The sequence below is a fragment of the Octopus bimaculoides genome, chromosome 30 (assembly GCF_046866305.1).
Source record: "Octopus bimaculoides isolate indiv1 chromosome 30, ASM4686630v1, whole genome shotgun sequence".
NCBI classification, from domain to species: domain Eukaryota; kingdom Metazoa; phylum Mollusca; class Cephalopoda; order Octopoda; family Octopodidae; genus Octopus; species Octopus bimaculoides.
The window spans coordinates 15,272,558-15,296,234 of NC_142957.1; the positions used below are offsets into that span (position 1 = coordinate 15,272,558).

General features: G+C 37.3%; 2 long non-coding RNA genes across 4 annotated transcripts; both read right to left on the minus strand.

The window, feature by feature from the left end:
• Positions 1-2,661: 2,661 nt before the first annotated feature.
• On the minus strand, positions 2,662-6,720 carry LOC149130228 (uncharacterized). The gene is made up of 2 exons (XR_016239237.1): positions 6,580-6,720; positions 2,662-4,702 (listed from the first exon to the last, which is right to left on the minus strand). It is a non-coding gene; the product is annotated as an uncharacterized LOC149130228 (long non-coding RNA).
• Positions 6,721-11,360: 4,640 nt separating this feature from the next.
• On the minus strand, positions 11,361-19,321 carry LOC149130229 (uncharacterized). Of its 3 annotated transcripts, none has more exons than XR_016239217.1 (3): positions 19,255-19,321; positions 15,276-15,370; positions 11,361-13,401 (listed from the first exon to the last, which is right to left on the minus strand). It is a non-coding gene; the product is annotated as an uncharacterized LOC149130229 (long non-coding RNA). The 3 variants fall into 3 exon arrangements; XR_016239218.1 differs by lacking the exon at positions 19,255-19,321 and adding an exon at positions 17,586-17,703; XR_016239215.1 differs by lacking the exon at positions 19,255-19,321 and having other exon boundaries at positions 15,276-15,413.
• Positions 19,322-23,677: the final 4,356 nt, after the last annotated feature.

Sequence of the window (23,677 nt, forward strand, 5' to 3'; positions counted from 1 at the left end):
GTACAACTTAAGATGATGATGATGATATATGTATGTGTGTCTGTGTCTGTCCCCCCAGCATTGCTTGACAACCGATGCTGGTGTGTTTACGTCCCCGTAACTTAGCGGTTCGGCAAAAGTGACCGATAGAATAAGTACTAGGCTTACAAAGAATAAGCTCTGGGGTCAATTTGCTCGACTATAAAGGCGGTGCTCCAGCATGGCCGCAGTCAAATGACAAACAAATAAGAGTAAAAAGAGAGAGTTATGCATGACTTAAAACTGCACCTAGTATATGGGCCCTGGTTCAGGCATTCCAAGGTTTTAAGGAGTAGGGAAGCACTTCTTAGCCACTATTGTTCTCAGATCTACTTTGACCCTTTCAGGTACCCATCTAAGGGTTAAATAACATGTAACTACCTGAGCCAGAGTTACATCATGGAATGCAGTATGGTGGATGGGAATATTTTTGGCAAATGAATCTGAAATCGAACCGAATCCGACGACTGGCATCCATGCCAACCTCTCCTTCATTGGACACTAAACTCTGCTTGCGAAGACTTGTTGGGGCAAGTGAAATCGGAATCGTAATTGAACCATCCTCGATGACTGGCACCTGCGCCAGTGGAGCACTAACAACACTGTCCGAGCGTGTTCATTGCCAGAGCAGTTGTCTGGCTCCCATGCTAGTGTTTGTGTTTGTCCCCCCAACATCACTTGACAACCGATGCTGGTGTGTTTACGTCAGCGTAACTTAGCGTTTCAGCAAAAGTAACCGATAGAATAAATATATATATATATATATATTTATATACAGAGAGACACAGAGAGAGAGAGAGAGAGAGAGAGAGTGGGAAAGAGAGAAAGAGAAACAATGATACTAGTCTTATTAGCCAAAATCCAAAACTTTTGACTTCAAAAGACTCTTGGTGATTTAAGGCTTATTTCTAGCACAATTTATGAACTTTGTGTCTCTGGGTCTCTCTGTATATAATGATATATATATATATAAATACACACATACACGCAAACACATTTATAGTTTAATAACACACCGTTTCTTTGGGATGTTAAATTTCTTCCTGACTTTTGCCAGAATATTTTTAACAAGGGTTGTTTATTTAGATCTAGTTTAAATTTATGGTTTAATAAAAACTCAACTCGATTTTGGTGAAAAATAATGTTTTTCCTTAGATTATATCGAAAATGTGGTGTAAAACATTTTCTCTGCCTTTTAAATATATTCAAAGGTAGCAGGTACTCGACGCGCTTGTTTAGTATGCTAGAAATAGCAGTTATCAGGCGTAAAAAAAAAACAGCCTCTACTCTGATCTCCTTATACGCAACCAATGGAAAAAAAAGTCCTTTGCAGTAATACTAGGAGCAGAGATTAGTTGGTGATTTCAGGCTTATTTCTAGCACAACTTATGAACTTTGTGTCTCTGGGTCTCTCTGTATATAATGATACATATATATATATAAATACACACACACACATGTATATTAATATTTTTGGGGACTGTCACATTTTGAGTTTTTATTAGACTATAAATTTAAACTAGATCTAAATAAACAACCCCTGTTAAAAATATTCTGGCAAGAGTCGGCAAGAAATTTAACATCCCAAAGAAACTTAATTTCGGTAGAAAGTGTGTTTTTTTAATTTTAAAAAAAAATTAAATGTCAAAATCTGATGTGGAAAAGTCGGTCCAATTGGTTCAAGGCCACCCCTATCTTTATATATACATATATATATATATTTTTTGGGACTGTCACATTAAGTTGACTATATGCAACTACTTTATATATATAAATATACAAATTAATTATCAATTATCAATATAGACCGTCTTTAAAAAAGATTTTCGCTGCTCTTTCTAGCAAATTAAAACAATAAGATTCACATTGAACAAAGTGGTCGCTGAGGTATAAAGGGAAATAACCCTTCATTTAGAGTTATTTCCCTTTACACCTCAGCAACCACTTTGATCAATGTGTATGTTATTGTTTTAATTTGCTAGAAAAAGCAGCGAAAATCTTTTTTAAAAACGCTCTACATTGATAATTTATGATTGATCTATATATTTATATATATAAAGTAGTTGCATACAGTCAACTTAATGTGACAGTACCAAAAAATATATATATATATGTATATATAAAGACAGGGGCGGCTTTGAACCAATTGGACCGACTTTTCCACATCGGATTTTGACATTTAATTTTTAAAAAAAGTAAAAAAAACATACTTTCTACCGAAATTAAGTTTCTTTGGGATGTTAAATTTCTTCCCGACTATTGCCAGAATATTTTTAACAGGGGTTGTTTATTTAGATCTAGTTTAAATTTATAGTTTAATAAAAACTCAACTCGATTTTGGTGAGAAATAATGTTTTTCTTTAGATTATATCGAAAATGTGACTTTTACCGTCAAAAATAATGTTAAAATTTAGATATTTAAATATTTTCTTTATTGGTAAGACTGTTGTTGTTGCTGTTTGTTCCTTCTGAAGCCATGTCTGGTTCATAATGGCTGGTTTCCTGGTTTCATTCCACCTGGATAGGATGTTGGTTCATCGCAGGTGATCTGCTAGATGTACCCCAGTGTCACTGATGACATGCGCTGTTCTCTCAATAATAATAATAACAATAAGGAAATAAAATATTAACAAACAAGATTAATTTTGTTATTTTCTAATCTTTAATTTCTGCAATAATACTTTTTCTAAACCTAAGATAGGTTTAAATATGTCATTTTTTAATATATTGCTGTTGGTGTCTCGGTGGTCTTGTGGGTAATGGCATATGTGGACACCAATAACAACCTGGATATTTAAATATTTTCTTTATTGGTAAGACTGTTGTTGTTGCTGTTTGTTCCTTCTCGAGCCATGTCTGGTTCATAATGGCCGGTTTCCTGGTTTCATTGGCATTTGGGTTCCCCACCTGGATGGGACGTTGGTCCATCACAGGTGAGCTGCTAGATGTAGGAGGAAAGAGTAAGAAAAAGTTGTTGTGAAAGAGTCAGCAGAAGTTCACCATTACCTTCTGCCAGAGCTTAGGTGCTTCGCTCATAAGCACACACATTGCCCAGTCTGAGATTCGAACCTGCGATCCTTCAACCCAACAGAAATATAGTTAAAAAATGAGATATTTAAACTTATCATAGCCTGATGATCAATAATCAGTCACAGAAACAGGTTTTACATATCTCTAAACTTTCAAATTGGTGACCTGTTTGGATGCTCCTGTGGATAAGGGCATTTGCTGGTGAAAAAAAAAGGTAACTAATACATGTGGTAAGTAGCTTGCTTACCAACTACATGGTTCCGGGTTCAGCTCAAGTACCTATGGATCATTTACTACATGTTTGAGTGGACAGGAAGGCTTGCTTTGCTCCGTACCACAAAATCACAATGGCATTTTGCCAGCGTGCATCCATGCTTGTACATAGCAGGTCCTAACATTGCAGTCACCTTTGCTCAAATATATATAGTACCGGACACCCCTGCGCGAAGAGGTTTTACGAAATTTTTTCACTTTTTTTTATCTCACAGGGACTGACAAACACACACATAATCATACACAAACAATTATATATATATATATATATGGAACATAAAACGATTCTATATGTATATATACTCTTTTACTTGTTTCAGTCTTTTTTTGACTGGCCATGCTGGAGCACCGCCTTTAGTCGAGCAAATCGACCCCAGGACTTATTCTATCGGTCTCTTTTGCCGAACCACTAAGTTACGGGGGACATAAACACACCAGCATCGGTTGTCAAGCGATGTTGGGGGGGGGGGGGACAAAAAATGAAAATATTAAATAAGACCCCCTATAAAACACCTGGTACTCCCCTGTAAGGTGGATGGCATCGACAAAGGTGTTCAACTGAGGAGACCATACCCAAGAGGTCCTTTACCCAACCTATGGAAGTTGGATGTTAAATCATGTCTATCTCTGTTGTGAATATGTGTCTAGTTGAATTTGAATTGTGAGGAGACGATTTACTACAATTATGAGTTATACCGAGTTCTCTCTTTAAGAATACAGGAGTGTGTGCGATGAGGTGCAGTCTTATTACAGATCTCGCATTGATATGGTTTCTCTCCTGTATGAATAAATTTGTGTATAGTTAAGTGAATATTTTGTGAGAATGTTTTAACCACAGATATTATAGTGATATAGTTTCTCTCCTGCATCAATATGTTTGTGTCCACTTAAACCAGGAGTTTTCAACAATTTTTTTTATCCATGGTAAACCTTTGATAACTATTTTATTCAGGTGGGCCCCTCCATTCCATTGTTTTCGAAAGTAGTGGTTCTCTGATTGCAGACGTCCCGTGAAATCCGGCTTTGTGCAGCTCCCGGCGAACAGTTTTTGTGGAAACTGGGTTCTCGAGGTGGTCATTAAGCTCTGCAGTAAACTTGGGAGCTGTACTTTTGTGATCGTTTCTAACAATTTGCTTAAGAGTCTGACGATCCTTATCTGAAAGTTTTGATTTTCTTCCGGAGTTTTGTTTCGAAGAGGAGGTTTTTCCCTCTTTCTTAAAGGCTGTCATTACTTTCGAGACAGTACTTCTTGATACACCCAACATTTCGGCTGTTTTCGTTACGCTAGCACCTGCCATTCGAGCACCAACAATTTCACCTCTTTGAAAGTCTGATAGATCTGTCATTTTAATGAATTTTAATTGCCTTTTTCTGATGATATCTGAAAAGAAACAGCAATTTTAGCAAAATATATTAAGCAACACTTAATAATAAATCAAAAAACATAAAAGTAAACAAGCATTTGACAGTTTTATAGATACTTCAAAATTATGATGCTAGGTGCTTCCATTATTTTATCCAACCCCTGTATATCAACATCATCAACATCCATTGTCCATCCTGGCATGGATTAGATGGTTTGACCAGGGCTAACAAGCTGGAAGGCTGCACCAGACTCCAGTCTAATTTGGCATGGTTTTCTACAACTAAATGCCCTTCCTAACACCAACCACTCCAAGAGTATAATGAGTGCTTTTATGTGCCACCGGCACGGGTGCCAGTATCTGCCACGACTATGACTTTATTTGGCTTCATGGGTCTTCTTCTCAAGCACGGCATAATGCCAAAGGTCTCGGTCATTCGTCATTGCCTCCATAAACCCCAACACTCGAATGGTACTTTTCACGTGCCACTGGCATCAGCCACCTTGCCTCCATTGAGGCCCAATGTTGAAAAGTGCCTTTTACGTGCCACCAGCACAGGTGTCACTTACGACACCAGCATCGTCCACGACCATGATTTCACTTAGCTTGATGGGTCTTCTCAGGCACATATTTAAAATAATAAAGGGGGCATGACGCAATATAAAACCAAGAAAGACAAATTCAATTGTCACTAATAACGACTAAAGGTGCCAGGTGGTACCTATATTGCTAGAAACAAGAGTCAAAGACCCTTATAGCCATAAACATAGCACAAGTCTGTGTACTGAGTATACATTGGTTTAATTACAGAAATAGTGATTAATAAAACTTCTTCTAATTGCAGAAGTAGCATCTTTCATTTTATGCTTGTTTAAACCTCAGGTTTAGGCCTGCTTGTGCACGCCCTTCTCTCTGTTACTGTATATGCAAGGAATACTTTACTCGGAGTATTTTTGGTACTATTCATGAAGAGTGGTCCCGGTGCGCACACTCGCACATCCGCGACTGTCTTGCGTGAATGCGCAAAAACATGCATGGTTTTTTTTTTTTTTTTAAAGTAAATAATTTTTTGTTGTTGTTGAATCTTCCCCACCTTACTCATAAAACGTCGTTTCACGTTCTTCCAGGATGTATTTTTGGTGTCGCATCTATTGCAGTAATCCCATTGTACGACGCACTCCAACGATCAGAATATATAGTCGTCCCTGGTTTAATAAATTTATCAATAAGTGGTAGAACAGTTTCAGAAGAACGGTCTAAAGACTAAAAACCCTATTTTTATCCTCTCTATCCCATCCTCCGTTCTATTTGCACATCATAGATTCATCTGTTTCTACGATGTGCCCCAAGTCCACCAATTTAATAGGGGTTACGCAGAAGATAATTACTTGTACCGATACCATTGAACAACAGTAGATTTTTGAAAGATGGACTCTTTATCAAAAACAAACAGTGTATAATTTATTTACTTCGTTTAAAAAAAATTATTTACTTTGTTTAGAAAAAAAACCCCTCGTACATGTTTTGCACATGACGCTCAGTCGCGCTAGGTAGTCGTAGGATCGACTAGTCACGACTCGCTAGCGCGCACCTGGGTCCAGTCTTCTTGAATTGTACCCATCTAGAATTACATTATGACACGATCTCGAATTGTCAGCTCTGAGACGTGTAATTTGAGGTAAACATGACATCTATTTCTAGGAGATCAAGCGATCATGTTGATATTTACGTCTGTTTGTTGTTGTTGTTGTTGTTTAACCCTAGGAAATGCCTGACTGAGCAGATCTATGATCGAAGTTGTTAACGTTAATCCATGGACAGATCGAACACAAGTAAACATGATATTGACGAAGGAAAACACGATTGAATGTAAGAAAATAACAGAAGAACCTACTTGATGCGAATCTACGGAGGCGGAAAGAAGCTCCCTGGGTCTCTCGATAGACATTAAACGGTAATCGGGGTTAGAGAAAGGAGTGAAAATGGCGACTGCAATAAAGAGAGAGAGAGAGAATGAGTGTAAGTGAATGAGTATGAGTGAGAGAGAGAGAGTGAATGAGTGTGAGTGAGAGAAAGTAAGAGAGAGAGACAAAGAATGAATAAGCACACACACACACACACACACGTTACTATGACAGAGTTGTTTCCTTTATACTACAAATTTTTCTTTCCCTCAGACGAAATCTAACAAACTAACATATATATATACACACACACATATATGGACACATGTATATTACATAACCTCTCTATGGTCGCTTGGCTTGCTAGAAATAACAGCCAATATATATATAACAGAAAGGAAACCAAAACCAAGTCCAAAGTCTCTATCTAATCTAATATAAACGAAATTGTTGCAAACACACATATGGACGCACATACTTACATATAAGCACGAACACATAAGTGCGTGCACACATACGAGCTTGCACACACTCACATGCTCATACCGAACAATTTCAAAACAACGCCGAATCATACGTTCAAAATAAGTGGAAGTTGAGAGACAGGTTACTGAAGAAATTGCAAGAGTGTAATGAAATAATTTAACAAAAAACTAAATAAATTAATAAAGGACTGAACCAGTGCGAGTGTTTATTACAGGCATAATGCCTCTCCCAAGGTTTAATTCTAACCATTTACCATACATTCTTCTTATTTATTCATCTTTATCGGTTGGTTCGACATATATATATATACACACACACATATATGAACACATGTATATAACATGTATCAACAACCAATAATCCGTTCAGGGATGCTAGCATCCTAAACTGTTATATATATATATATATATATATATGTAGTGAAACCATCTCTTCCACTGTTAAATAAAGAAACGCGAACCTAGTAGAAAGCAACGCATTCACTCACACACAGACATACAGTTTAATGCTCCAATAAATCTTACTGTTATTCATCTTTATCGGTTGGTTCAACATATATATATATATATATATATATATATACATATACACACACACATATATGAACACATGTATATAACATAACCTCTCTATGGTCGCTTGGCTTGCTAGAAATAACAGCCAATATATATATAACAGAAAGGAAACCAAAACCAAGTCCAAAGTCTCTATCTGATCTGATATAAACGAAATTGTTACAAACACACATATGGACGCACATACTTACATATAAGCACGAACACATAAGTGCGTGCACACATACGAGCTTGCACACACTCACATGCTCATACCGAACAATTTCAAAACAACCCCAAATCATACATTCAAAATAAACCCCTATCCACTAGCCCAACAACTACTCTTAATTTTGTTTTTGCTTGGGTTAAACACTGGAGTTTAAAGTCCAGGGTCTGACGATGTGAATTTTCCGAGTCCTTTCCTCGCAGGAGTGGCCGTGTGGTGAATTTTACCGAAATTTCTCTCCACAACTTCGGAAAATGCTCTTCATGACAATTTCCAATGTATTCGAGATCTGAAGCGTATTTGCAGAAAATTTCATAAAGAAATAAAATAACCTATATCAGATATATTCATATGATGTTTGTTTGTTTATAGTTTCAGCTTAGAGCTGCGGCCATGCTGGTGCACCGCCGCCAATTTTCTCTGAGCCTCTTTCATTTCGCCGAGATATTTTTATTTATTTCTGATGTCTAGGGATGGGTACTGATGTAAAGCCATACTGATGTAAAGCCATACGTAGACACCAATAGCATCCTGATCAGCGTTCAATATCATCCAGGGCCCGTCCAAAGGTGTCTTACGAAAAATTTTCACTTTTTTTCTTTTTTTAATCTCTAGGGATAAAAATGAAAATGTTAAATAAGACCCCCTATAATACCTGTCACAGATTTGAAACATCCACCTCTGTGCCATGTTACTACTTCTAAACACCTCTAACTATGAGGCCACCGAAGCAGCAACGATATTAACATGAATAATTAAGATATTTAAAGTTATTTCAATTTTTTGTAATTAAGGGAAACCTATGAAATTTGGTAACACACACGCACACAGTACAACTTAAGATGATGATGATGATATATGTATGTGTGTCTGTGTCTGTCCCCCCCAGCATTGCTTGACAACCGATGCTGGTGTGTTTACGTCCCCGTAACTTAGCGGTTCGGCAAAAGTGGCCGATAGAATAAGTACTAGGCTTACAAAGAATAAGCTCTGGGGTCAATTTGCTCGACTATAAAGGCGGTGCTCCAGCATGGCCGCAGTCAAATGACAAACAAATAAGAGTAAAAAGAGAGAGTTATGCATGACTTAAAACTGCACCTAGTATATGGGCCCTGGTTCAGGCATTCCAAGGTTTTAAGGAGTAGGGAAGCACTTCTTAGCCACTATTGTTCTCAGATCTACTTTGACCCTTTCAGGTACCCATCTAAGGGTTAAATAACATGTAACTACCTGAGCCAGAGTTACATCATAGAATGCAGTATGGTGGATGGGAATATTTTTGGCAAATGAATCTGAAATCGAACCGAATCCGACGACTGGCATCCATGCCAACCTCTCCTTCATTGGACACTAAACTCTGCTTGCGAAGACTTGTTGGGGCAAGTGAAATCAGAATCGTAATTGAACCATATTCGATGACTGGCACCTGCGCCAGTGGAGCACTAACAGCACTGTCCGAGCGTGTTCATTGCCAGAGCAGTTGTCTGGCTCCCATGCTAGTGTTTGTGTTTGTCCCCCCAACATCACTTGACAACCGATGCTGGTGTGTTTACGTCAGCGTAACTTAGCGTTTCAGCAAAAGTAACCGATAGAATAAATATATATATATATATATATTTATATACAGAGAGACACAGAGAGAGAGAGAGAGAGAGAGTGGGAAAGAGAGAAAGAGAAACAATGATACTAGTCTTATTAGCCAAAATCCAAAACTTTTGACTTCAAAAGACTCTTGGTGATTTAAGGCTTATTTCTAGCACAATTTATGAACTTTGTGTCTCTGGGTCTCTCTGTATATAATGATATATATATATATAAATACACACATACACGCAAACACATTTATAGTTTAATAACACACCGTTTCTTTGGGATATTAAATTTCTTCCTGACTTTTGCCAGAATATTTTTAACAAGGGTTGTTTATTTAGATCTAGTTTAAATTTATGGTTTAATAAAAACTCAACTCGATTTTGGTGAAAAATAATGTTTTTCCTTAGATTATATCGAAAATGTGGTGTAAAACATTTTCTCTGCCTTTTAAATATATTCAAAGGTAGCCGGTACTCGACGCGCTTGTTTAGTATGCTAGAAATAGCAGTTATCAGGCGTAAAAAAAAAACAGCCACTACTCTGATCTCTTTATACACAACCAATGGAGAAAAAAGTCCTTTGCAGTAATACTAGGAGCAGAGATTAGTTGGTGATTTCAGGCTTATTTCTAGCACAACTTATGAACTTTGTGTCTCTGGGTCTCTCTGTATATAATGATACATATATATATATAAATACACACACACACACGCAAACACACACATGTATATTAATATTTTTGGGGACTGTCACATTTTGAGTTTTTATTAAACTATAAATTTAAACTAGATCTAAATAAACAACCCCTGTTAAAAATATTCTGGCAAGAGTCGGCAAGAAATTTAACATCCCAAAGAAACTTAATTTCGGTAGAAAGTGTGTTTTTTTAATTTTAAAAAAAAATTAAATGTCAAAATCTGATGTGGAAAAGTCGGTCCAATTGGTTCAAGGCCACCCCTATCTTTATATATACATATATATATATATTTTTTGGGACTGTCACATTAAGTTGACTATATGCAACTACTTTATATATATAAATATACAAATTAATTATCAATTATCAATATAGACCGTCTTTAAAAAAGATTTTCGCTGCTCTTTCTAGCAAATTAAAACAATAAGATTCACATTGAACAAAGTGGTCGCTGAGGTATAAAGGGAAATAACCCTTCATTTAGAGTTATTTCCCTTTATACCTCAGCGACCACTTTGTTCAATGTGTATGTTATTGTTTTAATTTGCTAGAAAAAGCAGCGAAAATCTTTTTTAAAAACGCTCTACATTGATAATTTATGATTGATCTATATATTTATATATATAAAGTAGTTGCATACAGTCAACTTAATGTGACAGTACCAAAAAATATATATATATATGTATATATAAAGACAGGGGCGGCTTTGAACCAATTGGACCGACTTTTCCACGTTGGATTTTGACATTTAATTTTTAAAAAAAGTAAAAAAAACATACTTTCTACCGAAATTAAGTTTCTTTGGGATGTTAAATTTCTTCCCGACTATTGCCAGAATATTTTTAACAGGGGTTGTTTATTTAGATCTAGTTTAAATTTATAGTTTAATAAAAACTCAACTCGATTTTGGTGAGAAATAATGTTTTTCTTTAGATTATATCGAAAATGTGACTTTTACCGTCAAAAATAATGTTAAAATTTAGATATTTAAATATTTTCTTTATTGGTAAGACTGTTGTTGTTGCTGTTTGTTCCTTCTGAAGCCATGTCTGGTTCATAATGGCTGGTTTCCTGGTTTCATTCCACCTGGATAGGATGTTGGTTCATCGCAGGTGATCTGCTAGATGTACCCCAGTGTCACTGATGACATGCGCTGTTCTCTCAATAATAATAATAACAATAAGGAAATAAAATATTAACAAACAAGATTAATTTTGTTATTTTCTAATCTTTAATTTCTGCAATAATACTTTTTCTAAACCTAAGATAGGTTTAAATATGTCATTTTTTAATATATTGCTGTTGGTGTCTCGGTGGTCTTGTGGGTAATGGCATATGTGGACACCAATAACAACCTGGATATTTAAATATTTTCTTTATTGGTAAGACTGTTGTTGTTGCTGTTTGTTCCTTCTCGAGCCATGTCTGGTTCATAATGGCCGGTTTCCTGGTTTCATTGGCATTTGGGTTCCCCACCTGGATGGGACGTTGGTCCATCACAGGTGAGCTGCTAGATGTAGGAGGAAAGAGTAAGAAAAAGTTGTGAAAGAGTCAGCAGAAGTTCACCATTACCTTCTGCCAGAGCTTAGGTGCTTCGCTCATAAACACACACATTGCCCAGTCTGAGATTCGAACCTGCGATCCTTCAACCCAACAGAAATATAGTTAAAAAATGAGATATTTAAACTTATCATAGCCTGATGATCAATAATCAGTCACAGAAATAGGTTTTACATATCTCTGAACTTTCAAATTAGTGACCTGTTTGGATGCTCTTGTGGATAAGGGCATTTGTTGGTGAAAAAAAAAAAGGTAACTAATACATGTGGTAAGTAGCTTGCTTACCAACTACATGGTTCCGGGTTCAGCTCAAGTACCTATGGATCATTTACTACATGTTTGAGTGGACAGGAAGGCTTGCTTTGCTCCGTACCACAAAATCACAATGGCATTTTGCCAGCGTGCATCCATGCTTGTACATAGCAGGTCCTAACATTGCAGTCACCTTTGCTCAAATATATATAGTACCGGACACCCCTGCGCGAAGAGGTTTTACGAAATTTTTTCACTTTTTTTTATCTCACAGGGACTGACAAACACACACATAATCATACACAAACAATTATATATATATATATATATGGAACATAAAACGATTCTATATGTATATATACTCTTTTACTTGTTTCAGTCTTTTTTTGACTGGCCATGCTGGAGCACCGCCTTTAGTCGAGCAAATCGACCCCAGGACTTATTCTATCGGTCTCTTTTGCCGAACCGCTAAGTTACGGGGGACATAAACACACCAGCATCGGTTGTCAAGCGATGTTGGGGGGGGGGGGGGACAAAAAATGAAAATATTAAATAAGACCCCCTATAAAACACCTGGTACTCCCTTGTAAGGTGGATGGCATCGACAAAGGTGTTCAACTGAGGAGACCATACCCAAGAGGTCCTTTACCCAACCTATGGAAGTTGGATGTTAAATCATGTCTATCTCTGTTGTGAATATGTGTCTAGTTGAATTTGAATTGTGAGGAGACGATTTACTACAATTATGAGTTATACCGAGTTCTCTCTTTAAGAATACAGGAGTGTGTGCGATGAGGTGCAGTCTTATTACAGATCTCGCATTGATATGGTTTCTCTCCTGTATGAATAAATTTGTGTATAGTTAAGTGAATATTTTGTGAGAATGTTTTAACCACAGATATTATAGTGATATAGTTTCTCTCCTGCATCAATATGTTTGTGTCCACTTAAACCAGGAGTTTTCAACAATTTTTTTTATCCATGGTAAACCTTTGATAACTATTTTATTCAGGTGGGCCCCTCCATTCCATTGTTTTCGAAAGTAGTGGTTCTCTGATTGCAGACGTCCCGTGAAATCCGGCTTTGTGCAGCTCCCGGCGAACAGTTTTTGTGGAAACTGGGTTCTCGAGGTGGTCATTAAGCTCTGCAGTAAACTTGGGAGCTGTACTTTTGTGATCGTTTCTAACAATTTGCTTAAGAGTCTGACGATCCTTATCTGAAAGTTTTGATTTTCTTCCGGAGTTTTGTTTCGAAGAGGAGGTTTTTCCCTCTTTCTTAAAGGCTGTCATTACTTTCGAGACAGTACTTCTTGATACACCCAACATTTCGGCTGTTTTCGTTACGCTAGCACCTGCCATTCGAGCACCAACAATTTCACCTCTTTGAAAGTCTGATAGATCTGTCATTTTAATGAATTTTAATTGCCTTTTTCTGATGATATCTGAAAAGAAACAGCAATTTTAGCAAAATATATTAAGCAACACTTAATAATAAATCAAAAAACATAAAAGTAAACAAGCATTTGACAGTTTTATAGATACTTCAAAATTATGATGCTAGGTGCTTCCATTATTTTATCCAACCCCTGTATATCAACATCATCAACATCCATTGTCCATCCTGGCATGGATTAGATGGTTTGACCAGGGCTAACAAGCTGGAAGGCTGCACCAGACTCCAGTCTAATTTGGCATGGTTTTCTACAACTAAATGCCCTTCCTAACACCAACCACTCCAAGAGTATAATGAGTGCTTTTATGTGCCACCGGCACGGGTGCCAGTATCTGCCACGACTATGACTTTATTTGGCTTCATGGGTCTTCTTCTCAAGCACGGCATAATGCCAAAGGTCTCGGTCATTCGTCATTGCCTCCATAAACCCCAACACTCGAATGGTACTTTTCACGTGCCACTGGCATCAGCCACCTTGCCTCCATTGAGGCCCAATGTTGAAAAGTGCCTTTTACGTGCCACCAGCACAGGTGTCACTTACGACACCAGCATCGTCCACGACCATGATTTCACTTAGCTTGATGGGTCTTCTCAGGCACATATTTAAAATAATAAAGGGGGCATGACGCAATATAAAACCAAGAAAGACAAATTCAATTGTCACTAATAACGACTAAAGGTGCCAGGTGGTACCTATATTGCTAGAAACAAGAGTCAAAGACCCTTATAGCCATAAACATAGCACAAGTCTGTGTACTGAGTATACATTGGTTTAATTACAGAAATAGTGATTAATAAAACTTCTTCTAATTGCAGAAGTAGCATCTTTCATTTTATGCTTGTTTAAACCTCAGGTTTAGGCCTGCTTGTGCACGCCCTTCTCTCTGTTACTGTATATCAAGGAATACTTTACTCGGAGTATTTTTGGTACTATTCATGAAGAGTGGTCCCGGTGCGCACACTCGCACATCCGCGACTGTCTTGCGTGAATGCGCAAAAACATGCATGGTTTTTTTTTTTTTTTAAAGTAAATAATTTTTTGTTGTTGTTGAATCTTCCCCACCTTACTCATAAAACGTCGTTTCACGTTCTTCCAGGATGTATTTTTGGTGTCGCATCTATTGCAGTAATCCCATTGTACGACGCACTCCAATGATCAGAATATATAGTCGTCCCTGGTTTAATAAATTTATCAATAAGTGGTAGAACAGTTTCAGAAGAACGGTCTAAAGACTAAAAACCCTATTTTTATCCTCTCTATCCCATCCTCCGTTCTATTTGCACATCATAGATTCATCTGTTTCTACGATGTGCCCCAAGTCCACCAATTTAATAGGGGTTACGCAGAAGATAATTACTTGTACCGATACCATTGAACAACAGTAGATTTTGAAAGATGGACTCTTTATCAAAAACAAACAGTGTATAATTTATTTACTTCGTTTAAAAAAAATTATTTACTTTGTTTAGAAAAAAAAACCCTCGTACATGTTTTGCACATGACGCTCAGTCGCGCTAGGTAGTCGTAGGATCGACTAGTCACGACTCGCTAGCGCGCACCTGGGTCCAGTCTTCTTGAATTGTACCCATCTAGAATTACATTATGACACGATCTCGAATTGTCAGCTCTGAGACGTGTAATTTGAGGTAAACATGACATCTATTTCTAGGAGATCAAGCGATCATGTTGATATTTACGTCTGTTTGTTGTTGTTGTTGTTGTTTAACCCTAGGACATGCCTGACTGAGCAGATCTATGATCGAAGTTGTTAACGTTAATCCATGGACAGATCGAACACAAGTAAACATGATATTGACGAAGGAAAACACGATTGAATGTAAGAAAATAACAGAAGAACCTACTTGATGCGAATCTACGGAGGCGGAAAGAAGCTCCCTGGGTCTCTCGATAGACATTAAACGGTAATCGGGGTTAGAGAAAGGAGTGAAAATGGCGACTGCAATAAAGAGAGAGAGAGAGAATGAGTGTAAGTGAATGAGTATGAGTGAGAGAGAGAGAGAGAGAGTGTGAATGAGTGTGAGTGAGAGAAAGTAAGAGAGAGAGACAAAGAATGAATAAGCACACACACACACACACACACGTTACTATGACAGAGTTGTTTCCTTTATACTACAAATTTTTCTTTCCCTCAGACGAAATCTAACAAACTAACATATATATATACACACACACATATATGGACACATGTATATTACATAACCTCTCTATGGTCGCTTGGCTTGCTAGAAATAACAGCCAATATATATATAACAGAAAGGAAACCAAAACCAAGTCCAAAGTCTCTATCTGATCTGATATAAACGAAATTGTTGCAAACACACATATGGACGCACATACTTACATATAAGCACGAACACATAAGTGCGTGCACACATATGAGCGTGCACACATACGAGCTTGCACACACTCACATGCTCATACCGAACAATTTCAAAACAACGCCGAATCATACGTTCAAAATAAATGGAAGTTGAGAGACAGGTTACTGAAGAGATTGCAAGAGTGTAATGAAATAATTTAACAAAAAACTAAATAAATTAATAAAGGACTGAACCAGTGCGTGTGTTTATTACAGGCATAATGCCTCTCCCAAGGTTTAATTCTAACCATTTACCATACATTCTTCTTATTTATTCATCTTTATCGGTTGGTTCGACATATATATATATACACACACACATATATGAACACATGTATATAACATGTATCAACAACCAATAATCCGTTCAGGGATGCTAGCATCCTAAACTGTTATATATATATATATATATATATGTAGTGAAACCATCTCTTCCACTGTTAAATAAAGAAACGCGAACCTAGTAGAAAGCAACGCATTCACTCACACACAGACATACAGTTTAATGCTCCAATAAATCTTACTGTTATTCATCTTTATCGGTTGGTTCAACATATATATATATATATATATATATATATATATATATATATATATATATATATATATATATACATATACACACACACATATATGAACACATGTATATAACATAACCTCTCTATGGTCGCTTGGCTTGCTAGAAATAACAGCCAATATATATATATAACAGAAAGGAAACCAAAACCAAGTCCAAAGTCTCTATCTGATCTGATATAAACGAAATTGTTACAAACACACATATGGACGCACATACTTACATATAAGCACGAACACATAAGTGCGTGCACACATATGAGCGTGCACACATACGAGCTTGCACACACTCACATGCTCATACCGAACAATTTCAAAACAACCCCAAATCATACATTCAAAATAAACCCCTATCCACTAGCCCAACAACTACTCTTAATTTTGTTTTTGCTTGGGTTAAACACTGGAGTTTAAAGTCCAGGGTCTGACGATGTGAATTTTCCGAGTCCTTTCCTCGCAGGAGTGGCCGTGTGGTGAATTTTACCGAAATTTCTCTCCACAACTTCGGAAAATGCTCTTCATGACAATTTCCAATGTATTCGAGATCTGAAGCGTATTTGCAGAAAATTTCATAAAGAAATAAAATAACCTATATCAGATATATTCATATGATGTTTGTTTGTTTATAGTTTCAGCTTAGAGCTGCGGCCATGCTGGTGCACCGCCGCCAATTTTCTCTGAGCCTCTTTCATTTCGCCGAGATATTTTTATTTATTTCTGATGTCTAGGGATGGGTACTGATGTGTATTAGCGAGTTTTCTGGAGAATTTAAAAGGCAAATATGCCTTATCTTGTCTTACTCATTTTGCCCCAACCAAGTTTGTCCTTTACATATATATATATAATTTACATATGTGTGTGTGTGTGTGTATTTATATATTATATATATATGTATGCATGTATAGACATACGTACATACAAGACCGGAAGTAAAAGAAGATGTTTTTTAAACAATGGTTTACCGTTTGAAAATTTTTTTAATCTAAATTTTAACATTGAGTAATGAGAGTGGTCTCCCTTGAGACTAAAAAACGAAAATGTTACAAGGTTCATAAATTGTGCTAGAAATAAGCCTGAAATCCCCAATAGTTTTTTGAAGTCAAAATTTTAAAAAATGATTTTTAAAAACAATTTTTTTAGTGTCAAGGAAAATTTAGATTAAAATTGTTGGTAAAAGTCACTCAAGATAGGTTTCAATATGTCATTTTTTAATTACATTTTTCTTGGTGTTTCGGTGGTCTTGTGGGTAAAGCCATACGTAGACACCAATAGCATCCTGATCAGCGTTCAATATCATCCAGGGCCCGTCCAAAGGTGTCTTACGAAAAATTTTCACTTTTTTTCTTCTTTTAATCTCTAGGGATAAAAATGAAAATGTTAAATAAGACCCCCTATAATACCTGTCACAGATTTGAAACATCCACCTCTGTGCCATGTTACTACTTCTAAACACCTCTAACTATGAGGCCACCGAAGCAGCAACGATATTAACATGAATAATTAAGATATTTAAAGTTATTTCAATTTTTTGTACTTAAGGGAAACCTATGAAATTTGGTAACACACACGCACACAGTACAACTTAAGATGATGATGATGATATATGTATGTGTGTCTGTGTCTGTCCCCCCCAGCATTGCTTGACAACCGATGCTGGTGTGTTTACGTCCCCGTAACTTAGCGGTTCGGCAAAAGTGGCCGATAGAATAAGTACTAGGCTTACAAAGAATAAGCTCTGGGGTCAATTTGCTCGACTATAAAGGCGGTGCTCCAGCATGGCCGCAGTCAAATGACAAACAAATAAGAGTAAAAAGAGAGAGTTATGCATGACTTAAAACTGCACCTAGTATATGGGCCCTGGTTCAGGCATTCCAAGGTTTTAAGGAGTAGGGAAGCACTTCTTAGCCACTATTGTTCTCAGATCTACTTTGACCCTTTCAGGTACCCATCTAAGGGTTAAATAACATGTAACTACCTGAGCCAGAGTTACATCATAGAATGCAGTATGGTGGATGGGAATATTTTTGGCAAATGAATCTGAAATCGAACCGAATCCGACGACTGGCATCCATGCCAACCTCTCCTTCATTGGACACTAAACTCTGCTTGCGAAGACTTGTTGGGGCAAGTGAAATCAGAATCGTAATTGAACCATATTCGATGACTGGCATCTGCGCCAGTGGAGCACTAACAGCACTGTCCGAGCGTGTTCATTGCCAGAGCAGTTGTCTGGCTCCCATGCTAGTGTTTGTGTTTGTCCCCCCAACATCACTTGACAACCGATGCTGGTGTGTTTACGTCCCCGTAACTTAGCGTTTCAGCAAAAGTAACCGATAGAATAAATACTAGGCTTACAAAGAATAAGTCCTGGGGGGGGGGGGGATCTTTCGATACTAGTCCACCACAACTTCCGGCCGTTGCGCGCACGCATACTGATTACATGATCGTATAGCGTGTTTATTTTTAAATGACTTGAAAATATGAAAAGACACCATTAAATAGAAACTCAAACATTCTCCCCCTCAGATGCATACAGTTCTCAAACTTTAAACACACTATACGATCATGTAATCAGTATAGGGAGGAGATACGCCACTGTGGAGGTGCGCTTCACAACGGAGGAGGAAGCAATTAAGCACTCCACAGAAGCAATAAGGACAGAGGAATGGGTGCTCTTGCCTTCGTACTGCGGCAAACGTGTGGCCAAGGTGCGAGTGAGTAAGGTGCCATCCGAACTGAAACTTTAAACACATCAACACACTATACGATCACGTAATCAGTATGCGTGCGCGCAACGATCGAAAGTTTTGGTGGACTAGTATCGAAAGATCGCCGAACCCCGTCGGAGAATAAAACAGAAATAAGTTGAAAAGTAATTAAAATACCTTGCAATCAGCCGATGTGACAGGTGAGCGGTATTCCGGAAGTAAAATGGTTACAAAGAAGTAAGTCGGAAGTAAAAGGACCGCAGTGAATGAAGTACCACACTCACACATATTACTGTTAATATTTAAAATCGGCATTTGTCTGTCTTTACGTTCTGGGTAACCCACCCCACCCCGCCGCCACTCCCCAAAAATTTTGAGCCTTGTGCTTGGAGTAGAAAAGAATATTTATAATAGGTATACCTACACAAATGTGCCCCGCTCACATTGGTTTACTCGTTAACTTTCAGAAAAATGAATGATTGTTGATAATGGGGCCTGGTGTAGCCATCTGGTTCACCAGTCCTCAGTCAAATCGTCCAACCCATGCTAGCATGGAAGGCGGACGTTAAATGATGATGATGATGATGATGTTCATCCAATTTTCTACAAATCTGAAGTGTCTTTATAGAAAGTTTCATTAAAAAATATCAATTTCTGCAAGTTATGAAGAAATATAGTTGGGCTAATCATCGTATTCCAACTTCTTTCACTTAGGTGTTAGTAAAGGGGAGTAACTCTAGGGAGCTAACTCTGACCTTATTAATATATAATTATAATTAAAGACGGTATCCACACAAGTAATCTCCAACAGTGCCTTCGGATTTAACTATCCCCTGGTTGCTTAGATACTTCAGACTACCCCTGAAATATCGAAGCAATCCTATCATATATATATATATATATATATATATGTCTTCTAAACCAGTGGCAATATCATTAACCCTTTTGTTACCATATTTCTGTTGTGATACTCTGTGTTTCTTTCAATTAATTTTAAATATAACAAATTTAGTAAAATAACTTAGTTATCATTAAGCTAGTGTTAGGAACATAAATTGTGAGGAAGGTTTGGTGGAAGATTTTAATTCAAAACTTTTGAAAACAAGGTATTAGTACTACAGAACCAAAAGCATTTTCAACCAGGTTGGTATCAAAAGGGTTAAAAATATCATGGTGACTTTAACCCTTTTGTTACCATATTTCTGTTGAGATGCTCTGTGCAATTAATTTTAAATATAACAAAGAATTTAGTAGAATAACTTAGTTATCATTAAGCTAGTGTTAGGAACATAAATTGTGACGAACGTTTGGTGGAAGATTTTAATTCAAAACTTATGAAAACAAGACATTTGTACTACAGAGCCAGATCCAGTTTAAGCCAGGTTGGTATCAAAAGGGTTAACCTCTTCATCCTCACCAATATCTTCCTGATTGAAGGCTTTCATTTTTCTCAATACTCAGATCTTCATATTCTTCATTTGCTATTTGATGCATGTGTTGTATGTTCTCTAACTACAACTTACCTTTTGTTCTTGAACACTTCTAGCATTTGACATGAATACATTTGTGAAATGTTCTTCCATGTCTGGTGAGTACATGTGGCTCAGTGGCAAAGGTATTTGTCTTGCAATCTTGTGATCATCAGTTCGATTCCCGGCGACACGTCACGTCCTTTCACATTGCTCCAGTCCACTCAAAAATTGAGTAGTACCTGTAATTCAAAGGAGCCAGCCTTGCCACATTGTGTCCTACTGAATCTCCCCGAGAACTACATTAAGGGTACATGTGTCTGTGGGGTACTCACCTACTTACACATTAATTTCCCGAGCAAGCTGTTTCGTTGATTGGATCAATTGGAACCCTTGTTGCTGTAATTAAGCATGGTAACTAATTACCATGCCTAATTAATATTAATTGATCTTTTCTGCCCAATACTCAAGCAGAACCATGCCACCCTTTGTAACCCCTCTGGAAACATGGGTATTTTGTTCAACATCCTTATTCGGGGACCTTTTGAGTGGGATGGGCTACTCAACCTGAAGAAAGTTCTAACTAGGCCCCACCTGCAAGGTCATGTGCTGTCTATCTTGATACGAGATCACCATGTCGTGCACATATGGTTGTGATGCATGTGCCTGGTGTACCCTTATCAGACGGGTTGTAATGATGGGATATATTAGGCTTTGTATATTTTACTCCAGTGTCACTTTGATGGCATGTGCTGCTCTCTCACTCAATAATAATAATAATAATAATAATAATTATTCTTTGCTTTATTATTTTTTTAATAATGATTTCTAAAAGGGGCCCAAGGCCACAAATTCATAGGGAAAAATAAAAAAAGTCAATTTAATCAAAAACCAGTACATTACTGGTACTTGCTTCATTCAACTTGGAGGGAGACAAAAAATGGTAAATTTGTTCTTAATAGAATTTGACCTCAGAACATAAAAATAGTCAAGGGGTGTTACTAAATACTGAAAATCCTTTGGTCCTTTGCTCTGGTTTTGACCAGTTACTGCCTTTGATAACAAATAATAATAATATGGCCTGATGCAGTACCAGGCAGTGGCTCTCATGGCTTCTGATCTTAACTGATTGGAACTGTTATTATGTACATTGTTTTGTCTTGGTATAAAAAACGGGCTACAGCAAATATTCTGCTCAATACCACAGATTTGCTAATGCCCTGATGCAGTACCAGGCAGTGGCTCTCATGGCTTCTCATCTTAACTGATTGGAAGTGTTATCATGTACATTGTTTTGTCTTGGTATAAAAAATGGGCTACAGCAAATATTCTGCTCAATACCACAGATTTGCTAATGCCCTGATGCAGTACCAGGCAATGGCTCTCATGGCTTCTGATCTTAACTGATTGGAAGTGTTATCATGTACATTGTTTTGTCTTGGTATAAAAAATGGGCTACAGCAAATATTCTGCTCAATACCACAGATTTGCTAATGCCCTGATGCAGTACCAGGCAATGGCTCTCATGGCTTCTGATCTTAACTGATTGGAAGTGTTATCATGTACATTGTTTTGTCTTGGTATAAAAAGATGGGCTACAGCAAATATTCTGCTTAATACCACAGATTTGCTGGTCAGTTGCTTGACCTTAACCTGTTGAGCATGTCCCTTGGTGGCTGACGATATGTGCATCTCTGATCATGAGCAGAAATAGTGGGGGAGCATCATAGCCATGTGTTGAGAGGAATTCTTCGGGGTGTGGATAATTCACCTCTGGGAACATCATCCTTAAACAACCCTTATTCAGGGACCTTTTGAGATCACCATGTTACACACGTGCCTGGTGTACCCTTATCATGATGGGTATACTGGGCTTCGTATATTTGTACCCCAGTGTCACTATGATGGCATGCACTGCCCTCTCACTCAATAGTAATAATAATAATAATGATAATAATAACGATAATGATGATGACGACAATGATGATTGCAAATTTTGGCAGAAAGCCAACAATGTTGTGGGGCAGGCTAAGTTGATTATATCGACCCCCGCCCCTCCCCGGTGCTAAAATAATATTTATTTTATCAACCCTGGAAGCAATTGAACTCCGGACATGAAAACAAATGAAAGGCTGCTAAGCATTTTGCCCAGCATGCTAACAATTCAGCCACCTCACCACCTATAATAATAATAATAATAATAATTATAATAATAATAATAATAATGCTTTCTATTATCGGCACAAGACTTGAAATTTGTGGGGAGGGGGAATAGTTGATCACATCAACCCCAGTACCTGACTGGTACTTAATTTATCGACCCCCCCCCCCAAAAGGATGGAAGGCAAAGTTGACCTCAGCGGAATTTGAACTCAGAACATACAGACAGACAAAAATGCTACCAAGCACTTTGTTCTAACAAATTGCCACCTTAATAATAATAATAATAATAATAATAATAATAATAATAATAATTAGAAATAATGATTTTCTAAATCTCTCAGAGAGACTTAATAATAATAATAATAATAATGATGATAATAATAATAATAATAATAATAATAATAATAATAATCCTTTCTACTAAAGGCACAAGGCCTGAAATTTGAGGGGAGGGGACTAGTCAATTACATCACTGGTGGCTAATTTAATGACCCTGAGAGGTTGAAAGACTAAGTCTACCTCGGCAGAATTTGAACTCAGAATGTAAAGGCAAAATGCCCCTAAGTATTTTATCTGGTGTGCTAACGATTCAGCCAGCTCACCACCTTAATAATAATAATAATAATAATAATAATAATAATAATAGGCCTGAAATTTTGGTGGTGGTGGTGGTGGAGGGGGGGAGGGGAGACCAGTCGATTACATCGACTCCCCCCAGTATTTCACTGGTACTTAATTTATCGGCCATGAAAGGAAGTGAAAGGGCAAAGTCGACCTCGGAGGAATTTGAGCTCAGAACGTAGCGATGGGTGAAAATTACCACTTAGCATTTCCCCCAGCTCGCTGCCTTAATAATAATAATAATAATAATAATAATAATAATGAGATGAACCAGGGTTGTCGGGGGCGGGGGGAAAGAGTTCTGATTGTTATTTACATACGATGTTTGTTGACATTTTTTTCTGAGC